Below are 23,992 nucleotides of genomic sequence, written 5' to 3'. Positions count from 1 at the left end.
TGGTGTGAGTGTAAAAAGGAGCTGCCCGCCCGAGGCGAACAAGATAAGCATGGCTGTTTGTAAAAAGAGAAGCGGCTGAGAGAGGGAGGTAGAGATAGGATGGAAGAGTGAGGGATAGGGAGACAGAGAGGGAGACAGTTCAGAGAGACAGAGAGGGAGACAGTTCAGAGCGACAGAGAGGGAGACAGTTCAGAGAGACAGAGAAAGATGGATGGATGAAAGAGTATGTGAGAAAGTGAATTCACCGATAACAGGGCAGTCTTAGTCACGGCCTTGTCAGGGCTATTCCTGTTGCTGTGATGTCAGTGGCACCTGCAATGAGTGAGAAAACACCCACAAACTTCAGACCATTATCGTCTTCTTCAGAAACATCATCAGGTCTAAATATAGCTGCTCTTTACAACATACTTCACAGTGACCATCATTCCACGTTCTCCCGTCTTTGTTGTTTTGACCCCCTCATTGAGATCTCTAACACACTCTCTCTCTCTCTCTCTCTCTCTCTCTCTCTCTCTCTCTGTCTCTCTCACACTCTGTCTCACTGTCTCTCTCACACTCTCTCTCTCACACTCTCTGTCTCTCTCTCATTATCTCCACTGTTCCAGCTCTCCGTTGCTTTCTCTGCCCCCTCCACTCTCTCTGTGTGAGTAGGATCTGGAGAGGCGACTGCTCTTATCAGTGTGTGTCAGACTGCATCCTACATCCTCCCACGTGAAGCCTGCAGGCTCATACACATGGTGGAATTACATTTAGGCCTAGACAAAGTCAATGAAGATCACAAAGAAACAGAGGACCAGAGGGGGACTCGGAAACCAAGATGGACAGCTAGATGGAGGGGGGCGGAGGGATCCACGTGGATAAGTGGTTGCCAAACCTTTAACGTGATCCCATATCAAATGTAAGGCATTCAATGTCTAGTGTTCAGGGTCCTAAATTGGAGCTATAAGTGTGCAAACAAGTTTTAAAGTGATTAGTAATAATATTTGAATTTGACGGATGTTAAGTTTGAAATGCATTAGGGAGGTTCGTCTGGCAGTAATTGTGTACGTATAAAAAAGAACATTATCATTGATTGTGGGCTCTCTTCCCCCAGTGTGATTTACTGCCTGATTTTGCCCACTGTGTCCTAAGAGCTTCCTAATGAAAAGAAATCCACAAGGTGAGAGTCATATCTATCAGGAATGAGGTCAAATAATTTGTCGGTAAAACCATTTAAAAGATAGTGACACATTTGAAGGAAGAGAAGAGACACTGCCCCCTTAATTACAACTGCATGTAGATGTTTCCAAAGGTTACTCACTTAACCCCGAATCTATTTACAAGCATAATGTTTATCCTGTTTTTTAAACTGGCTGACCTCGCATTGGGTTGTGACCCCTGGATAGGAAAACGCTGAGTCTGATTTTCCTTTCTATTACAAGCTACACTTGGCAGAACATTGAAGCAAACTAGTAGCATATTTTGTATTATTAACCAGGTGGTTTAAACCTTGAATGCTGATGAAGCTGAAAGCCAGGGTAAATCAGACCACATACCAAGGATATTAAAATAATATGTAATTGCATCTGTAACCGATTTATAATAGCAATACACAGCATCAGTATTTGCAGTATAAGGCCAATATCTAGGCACTCTGTATTACTGCCTTAAACACCTTCTCATGCCTGTTTGCATGAATATAATTTCTATCTAAGCTGTGCTTTGGATTTTGAAATCTGTTTAATAAAATATTATAAAATGATTGGTTTAGAGAGTATCAAGTTCACTGGGCATTTGAGCAAAGCACAATCAAAGGCAGATATTATCCCAGGGGCATAGGCAGACGTTTTGTTTGGCTGGGCCTGAGTAAAAGTTACTGGGCCAGCAAAAATACAGCTAAAATTACCACATCCTATTTAAGTGAAAATGTGAGCAATCACATTGCATCATTTAACACAACACAGGATCGGGGATACTTGTCAGTTTGCACACAAGGGCCAAGCGAGATTCGGTTTCGGCATTTAACCCAACACCTCCAAATTTGAGAGGTTCAAAGAGCTGCCACAATCTTTTTTCACCTTGCTGGTCCTTTCAGTCAATGGTCAAATAGCTCTATCCACTAAGCCACCTCTAATGAATCTGACCAAGAACCACCACAGATTTCCTATGGACAGTTTCACGGCCTATTGCCTAATAAGATGCACCACTACCGAAGTTAAAGCTGTGTACATCCTCCTTGACAACATGCCAGATTCAAGCTCTACCTCTCTGTCTGCAGTCCCCACCTGGTTCAAACAGACCATCATCGTCCCTGTACCGAAGAAACCTTCTGTCACTTGCCTGAATGACTACCTCTCTGTAGGACTCTGTAATTAACTTTGGAGGGGACAGTTACATTACATTTTCTCAAGAGCAATTCTTGCAGGGGACACCAAAAGTAGTGCTGTAATACTGTTTTAGTTTGCACCCACTGTTTGCTCGCTACAGTAGCTCTGCAAATTCAGCTTTGAGTGTGAACCCTACCAACATAAAACACTGGTGGTTAGTTACATGCATTGAATGCCTCTATGATGGTAGACATGAACAGTCACCTTGCCAGCTAAGGAACACTACATACATTGCATTACACACCACCCTCTCCCACCTGGAAAAAGGCAACACATATATGAGGATGCTTTTCGTGGACTACAGCTCAGCACTCAACACTATTGTGCCCACTAAGCTTGTTCCTAAGCTCAGGACACTGGGACTTAACTCTTCCCTTTGCAATTGGATCCTGGACTTCCTTGCAGGCAAACCCCAGGTGGTGAGAATGGGCAACCTCACCTCTGTACTGACCCTGAGCTTTGGAGCCCCCCAGGGCTTTGTATTCAGTCCCCTCCTCTACTCCCTGTTCATGCATGACTGCGTGACCACACACAGCTCCAACGTCATCCTTAGGTTCACAGTCAACACAACCATCCTGGGTCTCACCTCTAACAACGATGAGGCCGCTTACAGGCCTTATTAGGAAAGGACAGAAAATCTTTAAAGACTACAGCCACCAAGGCTATGGTCTGTTTTCACTGCTGCCAACTGGTAGACACTACTGGAGCATCGGGGAATGCACTTGCAGACTCGCAAACTTTTTTTCCCCTCAGGCCATAAGGATCCTCAACCAGCAACATTGATCCATGATCATACTGATCACACATATATATTCCAGATGCTCTGATGTCTTTCTATGTACATTCAATATACATTAGAATATTATTTTGCATATACCATTCATAGGCATATTACACATTGCATCCATAATCTTCAATACTTCTACCTGCATTGTTCATATTCCCCATTCTACACTCTTAAACATTTCTGCTAGTTTACATTATGTATATTATTGCTATATTCTTGCTTTATATATTTCTTCATTCTTACCACTAAGATGTCGTGTGACATGGCACAATCATTTCCTTGTTCAGAATGACGTTGTGTTATTCTGTGCATTTGATAAATACATTTAGAACTTGAACTTGATTCTCATAGTAAACACACAATGAAATACAGAACATCAGAGGCTCCATGTGACTTTAATGTTTGGTTAAGCAGCTCAGCCCCTGATAAAGGAGTTTTTGGAGGGAAAATCAAACAGAATATAACACAATTCATTCAATTCAACAACACTTTTCTTGACATTTGAATAAGTTACAACAAATTTGACAGGGGTGCACTGAGGGCTTGTTTACATTTTCCAAGACGCTCAATTATTTCTAGCTTCAATGGCTCCCTGGGAGAACCCCCCCATTCAGACCCTCCTGCATGAAAATATTAAAAAATACATACTAAAATATGACAGATGAATACAAAAAAGAAGTTACAAACAAAGTGTAGTATACAAATACGGAACTGTATCAAGTATATAAATACAAATAAAAAGAGGAATCAGATTTTTACACTATCAACATATAGCTAACAAAAAATACCCTAATAAAACTAAATTGCACAAAGTGTAGATGGCTCTTCATCCTGGCCCGTGCCAGAGGCTGCTCCAAAATCTTTCAGAACCATACCACCTCCTTGGCTAACTCTAGGCATAAGACACCCCAAAATATATAACATCCTGTATCAGCATAATATAGACATTTTTTAAGTTAGCCTACAGCATTGAAATTCCCCTTACTGAGCTCAGGACCTAGTCAACACAATCACAGAAAACCTTTATGATGTCACTTAAATGAAAGTTAACCACATCAGTATTGTGCTAGTTAGGTTGTAATCGTTTTGCTGGAGGCTACACACATTATCCTGAGAAATGATATCCAATGTTATATAAGCTAGTGGGACAGAAATTATTTTGTCACCCTGTGTGTAATAGTGTGGCAAGCAACATAGGCTAACACACAAGTGTTATACTAGCCTATTTCATTACATTGCATAATATCGAGATGACCTAGCTGCATTCCTTCATCTTTTGCACGTTTTTCCTATTCTTTTTTTTCCTAAAATGGGCCCCTGATGGCTTAGACCTTTTCTTATCCATTTGTGTTGATTTGGGACTCAAACATCAATACATCACCCCAGCACTGTCAACCAAGAGTCAAGACCTTTATCTTGGTGGTGTGCAGACTGGTTTTATTTTATTTTTAACGATTTTGCACAAACCAGAAAAAAATGCAACAACATGTCTGTGAAACTATATATTACATGCACAGTATTCAAAATGAATTGTGGTTTATTTTGTAGTATTTTGTAGTGACTGATTTTACCAATTGCATTAGTAGACATAATGTACAAAGTTTGAGGTGCACGATTTGATAGATTCCTCCGCTCCCCCTACCCAGTGGGGAGACCTTCCCATCTCCCACTTTTAAGTGGCAGACTTTCCAGGCAGTAATCTGCTCACAAACTAGAATCAGGGTGACTACTCCAACAAGGTTAATTCACCCACAGTCACACAGGGTGACATGATATCATATATGTGACACGCAAACCAGCCATAGAAAACCGATCATGCAAATGACATTAGGAATGCATTTGTGCAGGCGCCTTGTTGCCGCACCCCTGCGACATGCCGCCCCCTGGCTGCTGCCCGTGTCACCCATACCTAAATCTGCTGCTGACTTCCTGCATTTAGTGTCAGTGATTTTGTTAAGACAGAATGGCTACATTAACAAAAATAATCCCTCTATTGCTTACAGCTTATCTAGTACATTATTAGTATGCATTAGATATTTATTGCCGAAACGGCCTTGCTTCAGTGTGTAGGGTGCTGTCCATGGTGCTGATTGGCACAGAGAGATTTTACACGAAAATGCATTCTAAAGAGTTGGTCTCTACCTTTGGGTGTGTGGCTGGCCCAGTAGCTCGACAGCCCTATGTTAGAGCTCATCTGTCCTTTTTGTTGTAGCCCCCAAAAAATTCTAAGTCAAAGTAATTAGCCTTGATGTAGCCAATGTCCCCCATGCAGTTGACAGTTCCAAGAGCCAGCGGGACAACAAACTGTTAACCAGTGGCAAAACGTGGCTATTGGACCTAGGCCCTGCATGGTTCACAGCACCGCACATTTCTTTTAGATGGCAGGCGTAATTTAGCTCGAGAATCAATGCTGTTTGATGACATGCTAAATGAATCCAACAGGTCTGAACCAGAGTATGACCACAGTGGCGCTGTAGTGGAGCATCATTTGGTTAGATCGCAGAGTGGAATAAACAGTTTGCCTAATCACTGGCATAGCCTATGACTTGCTGTTGAAATGTTGTGCACTTCTTCTCAGCTTACTTCAAAAGCTAACTTCTAAAGCAAAAGTAGCCTAAATAATTTGAAAATAGATGTGGGCTTATATGTGTTTATAATGTATGGAGCAAATGCGGAGTGAGCATGGAAAGGTTTTTAGAGGAATGGGGAAATGTTGTACACCCAGAGGACTGATCAGCGAGTGATCTGTGGGAGTAAAGACCTTTTAACATCTTTCACATAGGCTACTCTGGCCTGTGCTTTGGGCAACAAGACAACAGTATGCTGCCAGCTCAGAATAATGTGACTGCAGCACCCACACGGTTCACCAACCAAGGAACGGCTGGTACTTCTGCACTAACAAAACCACAACAGTCACGGACAAATTATGTGACAGCCTAAGACCTGAAGTGAGAGTGACCAGATTTTCTCCATATAGGCTAGGTACAGTTTTTTTTAAGTAAAACAAATCGACCAGGCCGATTAAAAAAAAGAGCTAAATAAACAGCAACATAAAAAGTATTCAATTCTATTCACTGGATGTAATTCACCAGTAAGCCCAGAGTCATTACAATTCAAAACATTTCCAAATTCAAATCAACAACTATCATTTTATAATGCAAACATACTTTATCACATTTAACACAGTTTGAATGCAACACTGTTGGTCTCGCACATAACCTACTATCTTCATGGACAGATAAAGAAGACCAGTCCATTACAAGTCAAATCGTCAATGGTTGATTCTACTGTCATTCTTAAATTCTGCTCTATTCCTGAAGACCTGACTGGATATTCTTTAGCCTCAGGGACTACATGTTACTAAATGATAAGATAAATAATGATTGACAAATATGCATTTGTGTCAATGTGTGTGCCTTCTCTGAAGGCATAAAAGGCTCCCAACCGCTATTACTCAATCAGGAGATACATGTTTTTAAGTAAAACCTTTAATGCAATCCACTTCCTTATGTCTGAAACACAGGCTTTCATGGTAGACATTGGCCATGCTTTCTTGAAATGTACAGCCGTATGTCGTCTGCATTGCAGTAATAATGGGCATTGCGTTCCCGGACGACATCATCAAGAGACAGTGTATTTGGCCAGGCACAAGCCCAAGCATGGCTTCACTTCTGTATTATCCAACTTGCTCTGGCCTTCAAATTAATTCAAAAGAGGGAAGCTACATTTATTTTTAGCTTTTTAATATGCCTTACATAACCTTTTTTTCATGTAGATTACAGATTTGAGCTAAATGGACTGAGATATTTAACTACAGACACTGCTGTTGTTGTTGTTGTTGTTATGCTGCCCTATCTATTGACTTCTATTAGCATGGCATCAACCAAGGTCATCTACTCCTCATAGTTTTGTAAGGGGCTTTGAGTGAAGTGGAAGTTACTTGCCCTGAGAAGACCAATGACTATCTTCATTGGGATTTTTTCAGAGCTTTTGTGAGCAACAAATTGAGCATTCATTGTTGGCTGACTTTTCAGAGTTTGCTTTCAGTAAGCCTCTTCTTTGTTGAGGTGCTTCACACAGACAAACAGGGCATTCAAGGGGACTTTGAATACTAAACAGTAAATTATTGACAGAGGTGAATCTATGGCTGGCCTTTATTGAATTAATTCAGTTGATTTGTTGTTTGTATTCTTGCCTGACTAATTGGACATTGTGAAAATGCTGAAGATTCCAGGGATTGGAATCGGTAGGGATTGGTCCAGGGATTGATTCAACATTGTCAAATACAAACCAAACTTATCATCCGTAAAATCTCGGTTTACGTAATACATCAATGACACTCTCTATGAAAATACTAAATCCAATCAAATTACATATTCTACAGAAAGGTTTGCAGCAACCAATCAAACCGTACAAGTCTTCAGCTGGATGAGCAACTCCTGCTAACATTGGCCACTCAAATAAAAGAAAAAAGTTGAGGGAGCTAGCAAGCAAATACCCAGGCATCAACCTCTCACTGGACTGTGTTATTGATTGCGATCAAGTGTGCTGAAATCGCACTGGGCTGGAAACAAAACTTTTACTACAGCAATTTGTGTGCTGCCCTAAAGAGCTTTCTACCCAAATTCCAACATCCGGTATATTCTAAGGGTTCTGTGTCTATGTGGGTTGATAGGCTTATGTACCATTTCACAAAATGTTGCTGAGGTCATGACCCGTATGATTTTGCATGTTTGAAGCAGGCTATTGCCTATTTATTTGTGCATGGCAGCATTTGACTGTTAAATACTATAGGTAATTTGGACCCCCGTTTTGTTAACTGCTATTGTTTAACATGAAAATATTAAACAAAAGTCTAAATATGGATTTTATCAAACCTTTATTGATCTGGCCTACTAACTAGACACATGCTGCTTTATTATGTTCAAATTCATTCTATTCACAGTTGGATTATTCAGCGTGTACAGCTGAATTCACATTAGCTGTTTGTAGTAGATGAATAACCCTATCTATATATTGCGCATTCATTGCCAAAACAGCCTTGCCTCAGTGATTTCGCACCAGTCTGTCACTTCAAAAGCATTCAGTGGCCTCAGCCTTGGGCTTGGCCCAGAGAAACTGCTAGTGCTGACCTGTAATTTGTGTTGTAGCCTATCAAAAAAATAATAATTTCTCCAGAAATGTGTCGTGGAATTGCATTGAATGTGTTTATAAAAGGCACACTGTTGTCACTTTTACTCAGGCCTAGCCAAACTGAAATTACTGCCGAATTGTCGCATGCCTACAGTTGAAGAAAATGTGATTAATTATCCCATAAATAGTTATCGACAGAGCACAGAGCGATCTCGAGGTAATGAGAGCAATAGAACGGGATGAAATATTAATTGGGCAGGGTATTACTTTACTGTGGTATGCCAAGTCAATAAGAGTGGCATAAAAACTCCTTCTGCTTATCTGGAAGAGAACTATGTGGCAGGAAAACAGAGGCTAAGGATGGAAACTAAAAGAAGCACACATCATCTAGAAAAATGGCTTACAGCAAACAATCCCATCCATAAACAGCCGTTATGTTCATGCGAGCCTCTCCTCTCATATAACTCATTGGAATAATGAAACACTGCAGTGGCTGCCCAGAGGGGGTTACAGTTAGCCTGCAAAGAGCTCCCATCTGGCCGAAAACTAAATGCCATTCCATTGTCTTTTTGAAACCCGAACACTGTATAGAGTCAGATCCGAAAATACAGTCCGGAGACATGGGCTATTGAATATACTGTCAGGAGTGTCTGATGGTGAACGTCGTGATGGGGTTAGTGTCGACCTTGCTGTCTGAATGGGAGCCACACATTGCTGCTGTGAGAGAAATGAAAAGATAAACTGAATCACTCCTTAGGATTTAGGTGAAGCAATAAGTCAACGGAGAAACGATGACATTGCATTTTGTATAGGGATAACGGAAAGCTCAGGAAGATGCAATTCTGTCCACTCAGTGGGAAATCAAGTTATTACGATGGCAGGTTTTCAATGCAGCCTCACACCATGGGGTGGGAGCCGATATCCTGGTGGTTAGCACAGGTGTCAAACCGGTTCCACGGTGTGCCGGCTGTCTGCAGGTTTCCTCTCTTCCCTTTTCCTTGAATAATTGGGTTGCTAATTGGTTAGGTTCTTCCCTCACCTGGTTGTATATGTCTTAATTGCGCACTGGTTTAAGAAAACTAAACCCAACATACACTAGGCCCTTTGTGGAATCGGTTTGGAACCGGTAGCTAAAAGGTTGATAGATCGAAACCCAGAACCGGCAAGGTATGTGTAGGGTTAAAAGCAAAGGCCAACTCTTGTGTTCGGGCAAATATTCCCTTTCCCATCCCATGACCCTTGAGTACCAGTGAGGAATACGGACAGCGTGGCAATAATCAACCCAAGCATTTGGACTATAACTTATCCAATAAATGTGAATTAAGAAACGGTATCCTCTTGGAGAAATCTAACCAATTGCAACAGTGCCAGCTTGCAGCCAGCAGAAATAGATTCCTGTTTATGTTCTCCAGGTGTCTTAGTCACACTACGCGCCCTCGATATGTGTGCACACACACACACACACACACACAAACACATACACAAAACGTCATGTTGTGTGGCCGGTGGAACTGTGAAAATAATGTCTCCCACAGCAATTAACAACAATTATCCTCAGCTTGTCTTCTTCAGCGGGGCGACAGCTGCCACTAGAATCCAGCAGGCTTCCTCTGCGCAATGCAACAGTGGTGTTGTGTAATAACGTATGAGCTACGGATGGACGCACGCACGCGCACGCACGCACGCACGCACGCACACCTTCAATGATCACAGCAGAGGAGTGATTATCAATGCAGACTGCTTCCTTCATTGCATTCAATAAAACAAAGTGCTGTAGAAGACTAAGGCTTACTAAATGAGAGTGAGACTGTGTTTGTGTGTGTGTTTGTTCATGTATGCGATTACAACTATTCTGTTCACTAATATTTCAGCTCTCTTTCCATGACTGGTGGTGAATTGGTGTAGGTTGGGAGGGTGTGAGTGAGGGAAAGTATTGGGATCAATGAGAGAGTGATCGTCAGCCAGTTAAATGGACAATTAACAAAAAACACATGGCAGAATGTGGGACTGAATGGGCAGCAAAGAAAAATGCACTGCTCAATAAATTAAGGGAACACTTAAATCACACATTGTGTATCAATGAAGGAAATATATTAAAGATCAAAATCTTTACTGTACATTGTGTAATTCGTTGAGAACAAAATGATGTAAAAATGGCAAATGGAAACTACAATCACCAACCCATTGTGGGCTGGATTCAAACTCAAACCGAAAATCAAAGCAAACATTTGAAATCACAGGCTGTTCCCCCGTGCCTGTATGCACTCCTGACAACCTCTGGGCATGCTCCTGATGAGACGGTGGATGGTGTCCTGTGGAATCTCCTCCCAGATCTGGATCAGGACATCAGTGAGCTCCTGGACTGTATGTGGTGTTACTTAGCGGCGCCAGATGCACCGATACATAAAGTCCCAGAGGTTATCAATTTGATTCAGGAGAAACCCAGGGCCCACTGCACCAGCGGGTCAGAGGATTTCATCCTGGTACCTAACAGCAGTCAGGGTACTGTTGTCTAGCACCTGAAAGTCTGTGCAAACCTCCAAGGATATGCCTCCACAGATCATCGCTGACCCAACGCCAAACCGGTCATGCTGGATGATACTGCAGGCAGCATAACATTCATCACGGCGTCTTCAGAATCTTTCATGTCTGTCACGTGCTCAGTGTGAACCTGCTCTCATCTGTGAAAATGGGGCACCTATGGTGGAAGGGAATGCCAATCGAAAACGGGAATGCCATGCCAATTGAGCTGCACGGTGCTGGGCTGTGAGCACAGGTCCCACTAGAGGAGGTCGGGCTCTCATGCCACCCTCATGGAGTCTGTTTCTGAAAGTTTGGTCAGAAACATGCACACCAGTAGCCCACTGGAGGTCAGTTTGTAGGGCTCTGGCAGTGCTCCTCCTGTTCCTCCTTGCACAAAGGAGCAGATACCGGTCCTGCTGCTGGGTTGATTCCCTTCTATGGCCCTGTCCAGCTCTTCTCATTCATCTCCTGGTATCTCCCCCGTGCTCTTGAGACTGCACTGGGAGACACAGCAAACCTTGCGACGACACTTATGGATGTACCATCCTGGAGGAGCTGGACTACCTGTCCATCGTGAATGGGCTGCAAGTACCGCCTCATGCTACCAGAAGTGACAAGGGCACTAGCAATACACAAAACTAGAGAAGAATCAGCAGGATAAGGAGAGAGCAATTGTCTGTGGCCACCACCTGCAAAACCATTCCATTTTTGGGGGTTGTCGTCCTGTTGTCACTTTAATTCACACCAAAACTTGTGACACTGATTTACAATTGCCTACTAACTGGACAGATTGATATCCCTGAAGTTTAACTGACTTGGTGTTATACTGTGATGATTATGTGTTCCCTTAATTTTTTTTGAGCAGTGTACTAAATGAAGTCTAGCTGCTTTCTTGTTTTGGAGCTTTTTTGTATCAATGTCTTTTGAAATGCTTTGCATGTTTACATGTCAACTCCAGTCACATAATCACTACACTCATATTGTCAAGACTCATCTAAGACTACTGTTCTCATATGAATCATATTCCAAGTGTGGTGCAAACATGACATGTCAGTACTATGTTGATAGACATGTTTTTTTGGAACAGTCGGATTTTTATGTGAATACATTGAATTCAGCAAGGAATGGCGGTGGAAATAGGTTTATGCACAAAAATGGATAGAATAACCATTGTATCTCACATTCCGACTCAGGCAAACAGAGTTTACTAGGTCACAGATTAAATAAGTTATGAGTAACTTCCCGTCATAGGATAGTGGAAGTGCATAAAGGTGAGCTTTTAAAGAAACATTCAGGGTTATTCTGGTAACATGATTGATGTGTGGCTGCCGTTTGACAAATAAAAAGGCTCTCTTATCCATAATAATGCCATATAGCCTAGGGTAGCACAACCACTCTGTATTTTGTGTGCTGTTGGTTATCTATTACATATAGATGTTTCTCTTTGCAACTCATATTATACATTCCTTCTGTACAGTAATCTCCTCTCTCCTTTATCAATTTCAATGGATTGAAAACCAGATGTACAGCAATGAAGCAATGAAATATATCATTTTTATTTGTTTAACCCTTTTCACTTTTGAAAAATAGTCTGTTTGGATAGGGTTAAATGTAAATTATTTCTCGGAGAATATGAAAAGCACATTCATAACCATGTCGGGAATTTAATGGGATGTTTAAGGAGAAATTATTAGACCAGAAGTGAGGACACAACTGTTCAACTGACAAGACTGTATCCAAAGATTACTTTAGGTACATTTAAAATGCAATATATTTAGGTTTGAGCCTCAATTGGCTGGGAAACCCCATACAAAATGAGCCTTGATTGGCTGGGAAACCCCATTCGAAAATGCAAACCCACCAACATTTCCAGTGGAGAAGGGAGGAATTGTCAGCAGGGATTTCCTTGTCCCATCATGCTCTACTGACTCCCTTAGGCAAATCAGACACATCCAAAGTTAATTAAGGCGTTCAATTCCAGATTGGAAGAAAAGCATGGAAAGGAGTTGAATGGAAAGCTTGCAATCTTCAACTCTCGAGATAGATAAATACAGTGAGTAACAAGATATGAATATTCCTGGAAAATGCGCATAAACCACAAAGTTGAGAGGCCTATCGCCAAGTAACCACCAATCTGTGCCCAAATCCGAATAAATATAACATACTTGTTTTTCTTTTTTTAGCTGTTGCTCTGAGGACTTTGAAGCAAGCACACATCTTTTATTTGGAACAAAGATCTCCATCCTTGCCATCATACAATTACTGTTTATTCCCCCCCCTAACAGTATGGGCTGCTCAGATTTCATGGACCTGTCAGTAGCCATAGCAGAATGTATAAAATTGTAAGATTGACATTTTTTATTCACTGCAGAGCTCCAAGCAGCATATGGCTCTCTGGACCTAATTGCTGGGTTAGAAAAAAAAACATGTTTAGCAGGAGGTCCTCATCCAGGGGGCTCATAACACCATAGGATCCTTGACATTAAAACGTTGGACAACACCTAGTTTACAAACTCCATTACACATCGCAATAAGGTTTCCGGGGGGGGGGCCTACAATAACTCATTTAGGGGCTATGTTTGCTCATTAAGAGGATACAGGCAGTCTAAAGGGCAACAGTTACTCATAAGGGGATACACAATTACTTTAAACATGTACAAATATATGTTGAACTTTATTTTGGTAACTTTTTATTTTATTTTATTAAAGTAACGGTGAGTCTACTTGAGCAGGACATGTCAGTACTCTCTCCCCCCCTGTATCCGTGCATTTGTGTGCGTGTGCATGTAAGTGTGTGTGTGCGTGCCCACACAAAACAGAGAGCGCTTCGTCTGTTCTTTGTTCCATTTGAATGCTTTTCTCCACCGCAGCAAGTCCTTATCCCCTCACTTTCCCACACATATTCCTGCGCTGGTTGGACACAGAGTCCCATTGCTAGGGATTACAGAGGAGCTCTGCCTCCCATACAGCCGCCTGTGCTGCACTCCTCACAACTGCACAATTCTCCAGAACACTGCAGAAGAAACCTACGCAACTGGCTGTCGGCATCAAATAACTAATCCTTTTGGACGAGCACCAGACACCTCAGTGAGGCTCGCAGAGGAACCAAACAGAGGTCCCTGGGAAAATACATTCTTCAGAAGAGAAGTTCTCCCGCGACCGACGGAGAAAGACAGAGTATTGTTGTCTTGCTGATTATACCGGATTCCCCCTCCAGTTTACGGGATTCCCCCAAGGACACCTCCCGATGACATCTCCTTTCAACAGCAATGATGTGGCTGATTACATTCACTCTGAATGAAGTAGTCTTTGCGATCAGAATGCCAGAGTAAGATATGTTGTCAGATACAGCCAATGGAGATGCACATGGGTTTGGCGATTGATCAGCTTATGTGTTTGTGCATGCACATGCAGGAAGGAAATATAATGAAACCACCAAGTGAATTAATATGGAGCTGATGGAGTTGGGAGTGGCACCACTACACCCTGGGTTCAATTTCAATGAAGGATCTTGAAAGGAATTCAACTTGAAAGCATTCAAATGGTGTATTCAATATGTACCCTGTGCATACCACTAATAAAATGTAAATCAATGTGGGACCCTTGCATTCCCCAGAGCCAGGCCAGGGCGAACCGGTAAGGCAGATGGGTAGGGGAGTACTTTTCTTATAGTGCACTCCACTGACTCATTGTAGCAGGTTGGGCTGCCAGCCAGCTTACTGAGGTCGACGGTGTTTTCTCCATTGGTTAGGCTGACTTCCTGGTCAAGAGACGAGTGTGATGAGATGCAGCCTGGCTTTATGTTGCTTGTACTCAAGGACGCATGACCCATTTGGAATTGATAAGGTTCTAACTAGATGTATTGTATATAACAAAATTTAGAGAAAATTTGATTTTCAAAAATGTATTACGATAAAAGGGTTTTGGACCAAACTGGCCAAGCCGAACAGCAACAGTTAGCATAGATTCTCAGAAGCATCTGAAACTATTTTGGAGGGATAGGACACCATTCTTTCATGAGCATGGCCATCATTTTGTGTGTTTTTTTGAATGTGGAAAACAGTCTTAGGCATCGCTCCAGAATCTCCCAGAAGTGTTGAGTTGAGATTTGATTGCCGGAGACGGCCGGAGCCTCTCATGAGAAATCGTCAAGTCCTCTTCCTTACTACAGCTTCTTCACGCCTCTTCCAGTCTGTACAATATTTAATAATGGTCAAATGATCTTAAGCATGATGTTATGCTAAGACCGCACCTGTGTGGGAGCACCTGCTCACAATCCTTGATTTACTCAAGTTCCTAACTTTTCTTTCAGAAGTTTCTTGTATGTGTTTGCATATAGTGTATCACAGAGTGTGTGTGTGTGTGTGTGTGTGTGTGTAGGTCTGTGTGTCAGAGAATGTGACACTGAGCCGGATGTTTCCTCCCTCCTTTCCTTCTGTTCTGTGAAAGTGTGTGTAAGGCCGGGGATGACAGCTGACAGTGACCATATGGCAACTATGAGGAGCCATGGCTGCTGCTCTGCCAGAGCTTTCCTCTCTCTCGCCCTCTCTCTCTCTCTCTCTTTCTCTGTGCGTCTCTGTGTGTGTTTCTCTCTCTCTGTGCGTCTCTGTGTGTGTGTGTGTGTGTGTGTCTCTCTCTCTCTCTCTCTCTCTCTCTGTGCGTCTCTGTGAGTGTGTCTCTCTCTCTCTCTCGCTTTTTTTTGGACCAAGGATGTCAAGCCACCTGATTTACGCAGCTGATCCGCCAAGGCAAACAACGACACTTATGGCTCTATATTCGGCCGGCTTTGAACCAGTACAATTGTCAACTCATTTGCAATTTTGATTATTTAAGGTCAGCGCTCTGCTATTTTTAAACCTGAATGCCAGGATCGGTCATGTGTCTGTCTTTGACTGTGTTTGCATGCACTGAGGTGGAAGCAGTGGCTATTTCTGAGGTGTGTCCTTTCTGTGAAAAATTAGGCTATTTAGGCTATTTAGTATAGTGTTGTATGAATTACAGTCCCACCAATTTATTGGTTGGCCTTTATTAATCAGAAGATATTAGCCTTACTGATATATTTCTATTAGCATTTATTGCACAATAAAGCACTACACAAAATGATTCAATGTGTCAAGGGGAACAGTCTGAAAAATTATGACTGCATCTGCTGAACATGGAGAAATTGTATTGGCAAAGAGAAACAGTGGTGGCAAGCTGAAGCGGACTGACAGGGACAGAAGGACACTTAACAGGATAGTTGCTCAATGCTCCAAAAGTACAGCCTCAAAAACTTCCACAAAATTTAATCAGCCTCTCTGTGACCCAGTCTCAAGGAAAACTGCACTTCGTGAGCTTCACAAAGCTGGAATTTATGGCAGGGCTGCCATTCAGAAAACCGCTTGTATCCAAGGCCCACAAAGACACATACCTTAGTGTAAGGAGCACAAAAAATAAATATCTGAGTCATGGCAAAAGGTAATATGGTCTCACCCTATTTCCTACATCCGGGTGGGTTTGCGCTTGTAGATAGCCAATGGATGCCTTCAGCCCACAATGTCTGCTGCCATTTGATAAACATCGTGGGGGATCCATAATGGTATGGGCATTCATCAGGTGGGAGTAATTGGGTCTAATGAATGCTCTGCATGGTTGTACAATGGACAAGGAATATATACACTGCTCAAATCTATTAAGGGAACACGTAATCATCACAATATAACACCAAGTCTATTAAACTTCAGGGATATCAATATGTCCAATTAGGAAGCATAAGCGATTTTGAATCAATGTCACCTGTTTTGGTGCAAATGAAAATGACAACAGGTGCACTGGAGAGGCAACAGCAAGACAACCCACAAAAAGGGAATGGTTTTGCAGGTGGTGGCCACAGAATATTGCTCTCTCCTTATCCTTCCTGACTGATTTCTTCTCTAGTTTTGCATTTTGCTAGTGTCCTTGTCACTCCTGGTAGCATGAGGTGGTACCTGTAGTCCATTCAGGTTGCACAGGTAGTCCAGCTCCTCCAGGATGGTATATCCATATGTGCCATCGCAAGATGATTTTCTGTGACTCCCAGTGCAATGCCTTTCTGCAAGGAGGAACAGGAGGAGCACTGCCACAGCCCTACAAAATGACCTCCAGCGGGCAACTGATGGGCATGTTTCTGACCAAACTGTCAGAAACAGACTCCATGAGGGTGGCATGAGGTCCCAATGTCCTCTAGTGGGACCTGTACTCACAGCACAGCACCGTGCATCTTGAATGGCATTCACCAGAGAACACCGGAATTGGCAGGTCTGCCATCAGCGACCCGTTTTATTTTCTAATAATAGCTGGTTCACACTGAGCACATGTGACAGACGTGAAAGAGTCTGAAGACGCCGCGGTGAACGTTATGCTGCCTGCAAGATTATCCAAGATGACCGGTTTGGCGGTGGGTCAGTGATAGTCTGGAGAGACATATCCTTGGAGGGTCGCACGGATCTCCACGTGCGAGCCAACGATACCCTGACTGCGGTTAGGTACCGGGATGAAAATGACGGTACAGTGGGCCCTGGGTTCCTCCTGGAGCATGTGGCCAGTGTGTGTAGGCAGTTCCTGGATGACGAAGGCATTGATGGCATTGACTGGCCCTCCCGTTCCTCAGATCCGAATCCAATTGAGAACCTCTGGGATTATGTAACGGTGCATCCGATGCCGCCAAGTAGAGCCACAGACTGTCCAGGAGCTCACTGATGCCCTGATCACTGATGGGCATGCTCATCAGGAGCATGCCCAGATGTTGTCGGGAGTGAATACAGGCACGTGGTGGCCATACACACTACTGAGTCACATTATGAGTTGGCTGTGATGAAATACACGCAAGTTGGAACAGCCTGTGATTTCAATTGTTTAAGCCTGTGATTTCAATTGAATAGTTTGAATCCAGCCCTCAATCGGTGAGTGATTTTGTTTTCATTGACCGCTTTTTCGTCATTCTGCTCTCAACGAATTACACAATCTACAGCAAAGGTTTTGATCTTTAATATATTTTGTTCATCGAGACCCGACGTGTGATTTAAGTGTTCAGTACATTTATTGGAGCTCTGTATTTTCCAATACCAGATGCACCCAAAGTTCCAACACTGTTCCCACACTATTCCATCATGATGCTCCAATATTCCATCATGATGCTCCCATACACCTTAATTCAAAAGTAATTCATGATCTCCAGGATGGTTTTAAACACATATCACCAAACATCAGATTTAAAGCAAGTTTTGGAGCACAGAGTGTGAAGTCAGTTTCCACCTCCTTCATTTCTCAAAGAACTGGAGGCTTTCCTGGACCTACCTAACCCACTATACACAGTTCAGGACTTAGGTGACGGCATTCCAAAAAGGATGGGAGCTGATCTGAACGCAAAGTGTGGCCCAACTCCTTATTTGGTCCTTGATATTAAAATGTGGTTATATGTTTCAGTTATTTTGTCCACTCCCTGGAAATGTCTTGTCTCCACAACCAATCTCTTGCACGGCTGCTGTCAGCCATAGTTCCTACCATGAGTATTAGTTAAAAACAGGCCTGAGACCTATAACACTACTGTTAGCCGTATGATTTACCATTGCACTCTGTTAAAATAGAGACATACATGTTGTATGAAACTCAACAACTAAATATACTAAATAGAGTAGTACCTCACGTTGCTGATCCTGGAATGTTCCAGACTGTTTTCTGCAGAGTTCTCTACTGTGTATTTATGTGTACACCAAGTTAATAGCCTTCCGACTCTTCTACACAGGGGTACAATTTTGATTACAATATTTCAATTTATTTAAATGCTATATTGCCCTCGAACTGATGAGGCAAATCATCTTTCTCTTCATTGGAAGTCACCCCTGAACACAGTGGTAGTGTTTTGGCTTGGTAAATATGCAATATGTGATTTCAGCCGAACCATTAGCAATCATAGGATTTCAACCAGATAAACAAAGCCCTTTCAATAGGCTTTGAAATAGATTTTCAATCTTCCCGTATTCTGTTCCAGATATTCACGTGAGAGAGGATGGAGATTATTATCTTTCTTTCCTCTGAAATTATACTGCTCAATTACATCCATGGTCATGTAATAAATAATGTCTGTCAAGAGTCTTTCTACATTGTATACTCAGACATTATCCATTAACCCTCATAGTCCCTCATTCAGTGGCCTCATCTAGTATAGCTTATAAATTATGATCTTCACCAGCTCTCTTAGAAAATACAGGAAGGACTAGTTTACCAACACACACACACTCTCAAAAAAGAGGAGAAATACTCTACCACAGCATTGTCAGATGTTTTTCTAAAAGAGCAAAAAGCCTAAAATCTGTTAGGTAAATACATATGTAGATTTGATTTTTAGGGTTTTCACTTTTTTACCTCAGAAAATACAAATACGATTTTCTGTATGAAATGTCTATGGCAGCAATCAATTACAATTTTCTTTCAAAGATTTTATTGCAATTCAGTTGTAAATCACTTTAACAGCCATGCAATTACATTTCCAGAAGAAGAATTTATGTACTTTACTTTCTCAGTCTCTTCCCTAAAGCAGGGTGTATCGAACATTAAATTCCCATGAAATTCTATGAATTCCTCAGCTCAAATCCTGGCCGGTTCACATTCACTGATAGACGGGATTGCAAATTCCAATATCTCCTCTCTCTTCCCTTACCGGCCAAACTATGATTAAGATAGCTTATCACCTATCACTGACAAGACAATAGAGAAACATGGAACTTCACCTACAGCCACTACAGTGTTTTTACTGGCATCTTTAATAGATTTTTCCCAATTCATATACAGACATTAAATTGCATCATCCTTTCCTGCCAGAGGAAGCATTACTGAGTACAAGGCAGGGCTAGCTATGGTGTCGGGGTGGGTCAGTATGGTGGGATTGCCTCCCACCATGGTACTGCACAGGCCTGGGTGATGAAGTTATCAAGTTAACTCCATTAATCGGAATTCATTTTTGCCAATTTATTTTATTGTTGCCAATACATTGGACCTGATGTTGCCAAATATTGTTTAATTGCAATACATTTAAGATTAAAACAAAAGCATAAGAATTAGCTTCATTGATAAAACAATAGTCAATGTGTGTGTGTGTGTGTGTGTGTGTGTGTGAGAGAGAGAGAGAGAGAGAGAGCATGTATTTCACAATGTAATAGTTATTTTATTCTAATGCTGTATATAAGGAAATACAAACAATTCTAAAATGGCTGTAAGTGATGGTTTTCTGCATAAATAAAACTCATTTGCATTTGCAGTATGGAACCACAGTATTTATGAAGATCTCTGCTTTTTAAGTTGGATGAGGCCAGTTTAAACAATCCACCCAAAACAAAGTCCAGAATAAAAATTACATCCAAACGTCCTCAGTGACCTGACTCCAACCTACTTTTCAAGAAAGAGGTGTGCGTTTAGCAAAGAAAATGAAAAACATTAACACTTCTGGCAAACAAACTGGTTGTGACAATTATACATGTTCATCTATGTCACCATAGATGTCAAGAACAGCCTTCAAAACTAGTCACAAATGAAAACAGTGTGTTTACTATCAAGTTGGCTTGCAGCGGGTTCGAGCGAGGGAAGGTTTGCTGGAACTCCAGCTATTGGATTAAACCCTGAGTTGCGGTTAATTTATCGCAACATTGGAATCTGTACAGGTTCATGTGATGCCACACAAGGGTTGTGGTCCGACCTTAACATGATAAAACAACAGGACAGGTGAACCAGAATTACACTAGCTTTCATGTTTGGACAAAATCCTTTAACTTCTAGCCACCTCCCTACAAAGCCATGCTTTCAGTGTTTTGATCTGACCCAGAGTGTCACATCAATATCCATGCATCAACAAAAAAGGGAAATTAAAACACTGAAGATACTGCCTTCAATCCAGAAGCTGGGTCATCAAAATAACCCCACATTTTTTTTGTGTGGCCTTTACCTTAACCACTTGGAACTAATGCCTAAACCAAACCAACAAAAGTCAGCGTTTATTTTCCCATGGTCAAAAAGTCGGATTCTGTAGTCATTAGTTCTGAGAAAAGCTTCAGCTCTTTTCATTTAACGGCAGACCCTCCTACCCTTGGCCGGCTCCTGCATTCCCAGGAGGTTATAGATTTGATTTCATATGGTCAGGGTCAAAATCCGTGTGATCCTGGAGAAAAAAAAAGGCCTGTTGATTTTCAATAACTACCAAGCTGCAGGAAATCCCCTCCCGTTACGGGTTAGTCTGAGAGAAATCCTAAACCCCAGGGAAGCTGCTCGCTTCTACATGTCCAGCGCCGCTCAACCCCCTCCACTCTGCCACGCCAATACTTACAACTATCATCAGTCCAACCTCGTACCAGCTAAACCCTTCATTTCCAGATACTTTCTCCTTCAAAGCCAAAAGCCTTTGGTTTTCCTCCAGAGAACGTTGTGTATAATGTGGGCTAACGCCTTCAGGGGGGATGTAGGTGTGGGAGATGAGTGGATTCCAAAAACAACTCAGAATCTGTGGTGTGCTTTGTGGTTCTTACCTGGATTGCAATGGTTTACTGCCATAGGTTCACGCACGGGGCGATGCCCGTCAATCTCAGACAGAATGTCTCTTACCACCACATCAGAGGGGATGGCCAACCTAAGCACATGGGAAACACAAATCATGTTATCCGTTAACACACACACACACACAGCTAAAATACAGCTGATATTTGTAAGCTGTGTACAGTGGGGAGAACAAGTATTTGATACACTGCCGATTTTGCAGGTTTTCCCACTTAAAAAGCATGTAGAAGTCTGACATTTTTATCATAGGTACTATTCAACTGTGAGTGATGGAATCGGGGGAAAAAAAATCAGAAAATCACATTGTATGATTTTTAAGTAATTCATTTGCATTTTATTGCATGACATAAGTATTTGATACATCAGAAAAACAGAACTTATTGGTACAGAAACCTTCGTTTGCAATTACAGAGATCATATGTTTCCTGTAGTTCTTGACCAGGTTTGCACACACTGCAGCAGGGATTTCATCCTCCATACAGACCTTCTCCAGATCCTCCAGGTTTCGGGGCTGTCGCTGGGCAATACGGACTATCAGCTACCTCCAAAGATTTTCTTTTGGGTTCAGGTCTGGAGACTGGCTAGGCCACTCCAGGATCTTGAGATGCTTCTTACGGAGCCACTCCTTAGTTGCCCTGGCTGTGTGTTTTGGGTCGTTGCTGGAAGACCCAGACACAACCCATCTTCAATGCTCTTACTGAGGGAAGGAGGTTGTTGGCCAAGATCTCACAATACATGGCCCCATCCATCCTCCCCTCAATACGGTGCAGTCGTCCTGTCCCCTTTGCAGAAAAGCATCCCTAAAGAATGATGTTTCCACCTCCCTTCTTCACGTTTGGGATGGTGTTCTTGGGGTTGTACTCATTCCTCCAAACACGGCGAGTGGAATTAAGACCAAAAAGCTCTATTTATGTCTCATCAGACCACATGACCTTCTCCCATTCCTTCTCTGGATCATCCAGATGGTCATTGGCAAACTTCTGACGGTCCTGGACATGCGCTGGCTTGAGCAGGGGGACCTTGCGTTGCGCTACCGGATTTTAATCCATGACGGCGTAGTGTGTTACAAATGGTTTTCTTTGAGACTTTAGTCCCAGCTCTCTTCAGGTCATTGACCACGTCCTGCCGTGTAATTCTGGGCTGATCCCTCACCTTCCTCATGATCATTGATGCCCCACGAGGTGAGATCTAGCATGGAGCCCCAGACCGAGGGAGATTGACCGTCATCTTGAACTTCTCCAATTTTATCCCTGATGTCCTTACACAGCTCTCTGGTCTTGGCCATTGTGGAGAGGTTGGTGTCTGTTTGATTGAGTGTGTGGACAGGTGTCTTTTATACAGGTAACAAGTTCAAACAGGTGCAGTTAATACAGGTAATGAGTGGAGAACAGGAGGGCTTCTTAAAGAAAAACTAACAGGTCTGTGAGAGACAGAATTCTTACTGGTTGGTAGGTGATCAAATACTTATGTCATGCAATAAAATGCAAATTAATTATAAAAAAATCATACAATGTGATTTTCTGGATTTTTGTTTTATATTCCGTCTCTCACAGCTGAAATACACCTATGATAAAAAATACAGACCTCTACATGCTTTGTAAGTAGGAAAACCTGCAAAATCGGCAGTGTATCAAATACTTGTTCTCCCCACTCTAAATAACCACAGGAATTAAGAGAATCCAATGGATTTAGTTTTTGTACATGCAGTCATCAATTACCCCCTTGTACAGTATGATTTATTGCATAATGGTTTCCGGCTTCACAACATGCTATTTGGTAGAATCATAAAAAGCCTGTATAGAAGGGGTTCCCAAACGTTTTCCACCAGGGCTCCCTGTTTAATATAAAAAAATTAACTAGTGATAAGAAACAAATATTAACACTGAAATGACCCCCCCCCCCCACACAGGAAGCTCATGCGCTTCATTTTCGGGCTGCGTCCCCTATGTTGGGAATCCTTGCTATACATATAACATCAGTATTGACTTGCATTCAATAGCTTCGATAGATATTTCCAGAGCAGAATAATTAGAAACTCTGATTCCTCCTTAAAGGAGTGGAATCTGAATCATGATCGCTGAATGCCCCACAAAGGGGATTTGGTTTCCAGCCGTATCTGTAGCACAGCTTACGGGATGCAGGGGAGGTGATACCAGTATCTGGGTGTATTTCTGTAGGCTTTGCATCAAAGATTTAACACACTCCAGAATGGCTCCTAGGGCAGACCCCAGCATGTCAATTTCTGCAAATCTTGCTTGATAGAATATACCAATGAGGTGAACTCATGTGGGAGCTCAAACGGAATATAAATTAAATGCATATCTATGCCAATGTACTCATTAACCAGCAGCTAAAGTTTGAATCTCTTACAAAGATATGTGGCAAATGGTGATACTGTATGTACCACGTCTGCCATATAAATTGTGCCTGAGAGAGAGATGATAAAACATGACTCACTCACACTGAGTATGGTAATGTAGGACAGTCAACAGCAGTCTCATTGAATGGTAAGTGAAGAGGGACAAAACCGAATAACCAAAGCACTTCATAAGCTGTAGACTACACAAGTTATCGCGGAACTATACACAAGTTATCGGGGAACTATAGCTCCAAACGTCACAAA

The 23,992-nt window shown here is 42.2% G+C and overlaps 1 protein-coding gene across 2 annotated transcripts in view; it reads right to left on the bottom strand.

Moving 5' to 3' along the window:
• lrfn2b (leucine rich repeat and fibronectin type III domain containing 2b) overlaps nucleotides 1-23,992 on the bottom strand; it is a 106,386-nt gene that overhangs the window by 14,823 nt on the left and 67,571 nt on the right. For both annotated transcript variants that reach the window (XM_010882291.3, XM_020056037.2), the window contains one exon: nucleotides 21,342-21,442. The gene's annotated coding sequence lies outside the window, so the exon portion shown is untranslated. The remainder of the gene's footprint in view (nucleotides 1-21,341; nucleotides 21,443-23,992) is intronic.

Source organism: Esox lucius, chromosome 18 (genome assembly GCF_011004845.1).
Source record: "Esox lucius isolate fEsoLuc1 chromosome 18, fEsoLuc1.pri, whole genome shotgun sequence".
In the NCBI taxonomy this organism is placed as follows: Eukaryota; Metazoa; Chordata; class Actinopteri; order Esociformes; family Esocidae; genus Esox; species Esox lucius.
The sequence above is the reverse complement of the archived record's forward strand: the minus strand, read 5'-3'. Positions and strand labels throughout refer to the sequence as shown.